Genomic DNA, 6,226 nt, shown 5'->3' with positions numbered 1-6,226 from the left:
GAGTGGGAACGAATGTGCATGTATAAAAGCTAAAACGGTAACATTAAGAGTTCAAATTAACAAAACTTTAAACATCTACAGGAGTAAATTACAACATACACATTAAGGCAGCAGTAACATTATATCAAGAAACATCATACAGTAAAACACTGACAGGGAACATGTTACTGCACACCAATACTTTGAATTTAAGGGCTACATTCTGCTCACTTACTTTACCTAAATGAGGTTTTGAATCATAGACTGTACATGAAAGTAGTTTTTAATGAAACACTTTTACTTTAAGGAGTATTAACACAGTGTGGTGTTAGTTGGCTTCTTTTAGGCTAGGCCTACTTAGCCAAGCATTCTTCCACCATTGCATTTATGTCACTGAGTTTATGCGCATGCTGTGTAAACGTCCCTTAACACAATGACCTTTTTTACGGCAGACATGTTGACATGTCATAGTAAAAAGTTTTTTTTTTTAAACATTAATAATGGCTGCATTCCACTTAGGAGAGGCCCTGGTTGTGCATTCTGACTGACTGGGACGCTTGAAGTACTTGAGCCATTGTTAAGGTTATCAGCTGAGCTCCTACTGTGACAAGTCAAAATGTGTGCCGTGAAAAAGGTTTATAACTTAATAAATTACTTAATGTAAGTCATTTAAGCCACACCACAGGAAGGAACTTACCAATACTAAAAAGACTAGTAGAAGTAACTAGGAAGAACTTCTTTTATTCACTCTATTTCTGTCACCAGCTCAATCGTCTTTTTTGGAAAAACATTTGTAGGCTGCTGTATTTCTTGACTACAGTTCTTGATATAGCTTTTACTGTAAGCTACTGCCTATCTGTTTTGACCTTTAGTAAAGTTCTTTTAAAAATTTGCCTTTAATTTCCAACCAGTAAATTATCCTATTATCCGATTTCTGACCTGTAACGGCTCTCTGTCATTGTTTTTGATATTTGTATTGTTAGCCTATGTGTCTGTACCTACTCTATTTAAATATTGCCGGCATTTAAGCTCCTTTTTTGAAGAGCCTACTTCCTACCAAAACCTAATATAGCCTATCCCACCCGTTATATTCTGACTGACATTTGAAATAGCCTAAGCCTATATCTTTTCATCTGCTGCAGTGGAAGAATCATGAAGCTATATTAAAACATTGTGGAAATGAACCCCTTAAAACAATTGTCTTCCATCCCTTAAATCTTAAAGAGTAAAGTTTATGTAATTCTATTGTGTTTTTGTTATGGTCAACAAATTCTACGAAAACACCAAGACCGTCAATGCATTACTCCAACTTAAAACACGTCACAACTTCCATGCACTGTGGCACTCAGCCCCAAGACCATTGGTTCCTAATAAAGATGCTTAACATGGGCTAAGTAATTTCCTAAAACAGCCTTGCACTGTAGTTTTATCAGACTACAGCCTACTAAACAGGAGTAGGCTACATAGTGCATTGTATTTTGAGTCGTGGATGAATACATTTGGTAGTCTAGTGAGTATTCGCAGGGTGGGGTATGTGGGATAAACTCAAAATAAACTGCAGTACCCTGCAACAGTGTAGCATATTCATGTTTAATAGTTTTTGACAACACGGTTTGTAGAACATAGATGCACTTTATCAGGCTTTGGTCATACAGGCAATATTATCTTATAAATGTATTGTAGGTGTTGGTATTTTTATGGGATTTGGTGACAATATCAAAAATAGGATTACAAAACAGTTGAAACCTTTCCTTTCTTTTAATACTTGTTTTAAATGCAAAATACCATCTGTTATTTTTCAAGCAGATTCTTGTATGTTCCTGACGATCTCTCATCACAGAACATTTACCACAAGAGGACAGTGTTTCCCTGTGGAAAAGCCATTGTTGCCCATTCTCCCACATCTCCTCTAATAGCCTATCCTTGGCATCCATTTGTTACTATTGCTGTGGCAGTTAAGCTGTTGGCAATTGCAGTTTTTCAGTTATTAGAGGCAAGGTCACCAAGTAGTATAATTTGGTGGAGAAGAAAAATCCACTTTATTTCATTTTACTTATTTTATTTTACTAAAAGATTTACAAAAAAGGAATCATTTTTCCGAGCTTTTTCCACATTCCACAAATAAGTAAAACTGAATAACAAACAGATGGTATGAGTAAGAACATTACACAGTCATGACAGCTGAGAAATTATGTGTATTTGTGTATGAGATAGGGAGGGGTGAAATAAATCTAAATGGGATAAAGGGACATGAGTTATTTCGATTCTGTGTTTTGGGGTATGAAGAACATTGCTGACATCCGCAGGGACCGGCAGGACTGGTGTTCACCACCTGCAGCTAAATCCCCAAAAACCCGAGACCTTCATCTATCTGTCTTACTCTCTGTTCTCTCTTCTCCCTTTGAAATAATACACACACACACACACACACACACACATACACACACACACACACACACACACACATAAACACACAACTGTATGCTTTCAGCTCACTGATTCAGTCTGTGTTATTACCCCACTGACTCATTGTGCCTCAGTCTGTCCAGCTCATGGCCCTCTTTCTATTTTCATCCTGTCCCAACATGAAAATGCCACGACCTTGTGTCTTCTGTTGGACCACTAGAGGTGTATGTGTATATACAGTATGTGTGTTATGTTTATGTGTTTGAGTGTGAAAGCCTAATCCCACATGCCAACGGTCACCCTCCCTGTCTAAATAGCTAATGGAATTGGTTTACTCCGCGTTTTTGACAATCCTACCGATGAAATCCGGAACCAGTTGGTTCTCATTTGCTTATCATCAAAATATGGTTGGAGAGCAAGTAAGGATAAGGGAGTAAAAGATGAGGGAGCCCAAAGGAGCAAGTGAAATAAGTTAGGGGAAACAATATAAATATGGCAACAGGGGAAAAAATAAAAATAAAATAAATAAATGAGTTGTTGGCTGGCTGTCAACAGCAGACAGATTTAGCTTTCACTGAACTGTCTGTTTTTTGACATTTTATAAACTCCTTTCACAAAAATTGCAGCATCAATATTTTATTAAATCCTGAGGGAATGTTTTGATGGTAAATCGGACTTGTGGTGCCTGCCTTGGAAAATGAGAGTTGATATAAAAGAGAAAGAACAGCTCACGGAAAACATTTTTTTCCAAGTATATGTGTCTTATTCAGCGGATTCCTGGACATGGTTTATTTACTGAGTGGCTTAAGTAGGGCCCATTTTGGCCAGTAGCCTCAAAATAGTTCTGAGCCTATAATAAAGATGGATTGAGTTTTAAATGTTCAATTTCCTACGTTATAGGACAATAAGGCTGAAATTAATTTACACAAGAACTTAAAACATGGTTTAATTCCTTTGAAAAAAGCACATTTCGGTTTGAAATTATCTCTTATTTTAGTTTTTATTTAAATTTATATTTGTCAGAGTGATATTTTAGTTTGACTTCACATTTATGCCCAGGGCTTTAGAAACACTAGAATGTCTTAATTTTTGTCTCCTCCTTTTTGATTTTAAAGTCCTGCTGCTTGTGCATATCTTGCAAAGTACCTCCTACACAGCCAGGATTTGTCAAAATGAGTTTGACTTTGAGTGGAAGAGGCTGTCTGCTCCAAAAAGGACTTGATAGGTTTCAGTTCAGGGGGGAAAGAAATAAAAAATAGAACAGTAACAAATGGCTTTTTGTTTTTCTTGGTACACATACAGATTAAAAAGTAATGATAAAATTACCTCCTTTACGTCATTTCTTTTATTTTTATTAATAGCAAATTTATTTATTTATGACCTCACTTTACTCCCATTAGCTATGAACAGAAATACTCCCATGGCTTATACCAGGCAGTCTTTTTAGCCACTGACAGTATGCTCTTCAATAAAGACCCAGCTCTTTGTCTTCACGCGTGGCTACACATTTATTCACTCAGTTTGGGGTCAAAAGGCATCTAAGGACATGACTGATGACAGTATTACATATTGTGTAAGATAAAAACAGGATCTAGACTGTCCCCAGCTGAGCAGGCCTGCTTTTATCAACAAAGACTTTTTAAATTCCGTAACTTTCCAGGAAAGAAATTACATTTTGACGTTAACCACGTGTGCAGAGGTGAAAATGTAGGCAGGGTTTACAATAACTTCTCTCTGAATCTGTTTTTATTCTTCACACATTTATTTCTGTCACTTTTAATAATCAGACATTTCCAACAGGATACTTTTTGAGAAAGGATCGTCAAAACATGTTCTATTATCTCCATATTTGAACGAGTATCTCTCTCTCCATAGCTGCAGGCTTTTCACCCTGCCTTCCTGTGTGGCTTGCCAATCCGAGAGTTACTCTAGCATGCTTATGCCCTTGGGTGTGTGTCCACTCCTGGTGACTTTCATAATCAGAAAGAAGAGAAGTGGATGCTATTAATTTTGAACCAGGCAATTATGAGATGGAGGAAAAGACAGTTTTTTGGGTATAAGCAAGGGAAATTAAATAGCTAAAGAGGTGGAGGGAAATAACAAATAGCTCCTGGTTGTGAACAGCAGTAACAAGGTCATTGAAAAACCATTTCTAATTGTTTCTCTGCATGTCCAACTGTGATGCTGTCTTCATTACAGTATGTCTAAATTAATGATACATAACCTGCAACAATTATGTTACATAAAATCCACATAGGCCTGCACTGTATAATGGGCAGCTGCAATTAATAAATTAATTATAGTTATTCTTGATTCAGCTAAGCCTATTACCAAAATGTGCTTGACAGTGCAATATATCATTGTCAGTACTTGGATATATGCACAACTGAATCACATTGGCCCATTCTGTCTTGTTAGCTGCGTCTGTAATGCCAATTCGGTGAAAAGGATCTGTCTGGTGGCCATTCTGTGCGTGTTTGCCATTGGCTTTAGTGTCACCCTTATTTTGCCTGCCTAAATTATCACATTTTTCACTTTCAAAACATTAGCTATCTTTAGTATACACAAGTCAGCAGTCTCATTTCTATTGTGGGGCCAGATGTGTCAGCTGTGACATCTATCTTAATTTTGAATAGTTTTTTATGTTAATTTTTTGGGGGTATTTTCAGCCTTTACTTTGATAGGACAGCTGAAGACATGAAAGGGGGAGAGAGGGGGGAATGACATGCTGCAAAGGGCTGTAAAGGCTGGAGCCAAACTTGCTGCGCCAAGGAGCAAATCCCCTACACATGGACAAACCCCACTCAACCAACTGAGCTGTCTGGGCGACTGTCTAAAAATATGAGATTTTGAGAAATGCTTATTTGCTTTGCTGCCAAAAATTTGAGAATACTGATACTGATACTTCATCAGTTACAGGATACTGATGAAGTATCTTGGAGGAATGGCACTTCATACAGCTCAGTGGTAATATTTGTATTAACTTAGTATGTCAGTTACCTGTAAACCAGACTTGTACTGTATAGGACCAACAAATACATCTGGGATAACTTATATCTAAAATGAAAAACAGACATCAGCTTTAAGAGGGAAAGTCAACAGTCATGACAGAGACAAAAGTGCCACAGAGCACGAGGATTACAGATAATTTCCTCCACTTTTTCTATTAAGAGAAAGGTGGAGGTGACCGAAGTAACTGCTGCCGGTAGAAGGAAAACATTTTTTATTGACTGACAGCCTCATCACACTATCACCAAACACTAGAGTGTAAAATGTAGCTCTGTCCTGTCGTAGCATGTGTAACAAATTACATCAATGAAGACCCTGTTGTATTGTAGTCTCCAGGTAAGAGTCCAGCATGCAAAGCACATTGTTAGTCAATCCTGAGTAAACATGACCTCCATGAGAAGGGCCAATTGCGGTGGATTTTGGAGGCACATAGCACCTGACTAAATATGGCTAGGCCAAATGTATCACTCAGTAAGTACATGACTGGCAAACTGCCCAAAAGAAAAGATCAGTGCAATTTTGAGAATATACACATAACTTGTTGAATAAGATAGACAAACATATTACACAGGCAAACACACACACTGCTTTCCCAGCTTTTATGGCACCAAATACTCAGCAGAGACCACTGCCGATAGAGATAGAGCGCTAAACAGACACGAGCACACAAAGCTGATGAGAAAGAGGGGAACGTGCTGGATCTGCTGGACCACAGGCTGGATCTGGTAACGGGAGATAAATTAGCCTCCCTCTGCTGGGGGTGGCAGTAGCTTTGGGGGTGGCAGTAGCTCAGTCCATAGGGAGTTGGGTTGGGAACCGGAGGGTCACTGGT

This window comes from Etheostoma cragini, chromosome 13 (genome assembly GCF_013103735.1).
Source record: "Etheostoma cragini isolate CJK2018 chromosome 13, CSU_Ecrag_1.0, whole genome shotgun sequence".
NCBI lineage: Eukaryota > Metazoa > Chordata > Actinopteri > Perciformes > Percidae > Etheostoma > Etheostoma cragini.
The sequence above is the reverse complement of the archived record's forward strand: the minus strand, read 5'-3'. Positions refer to the sequence as shown.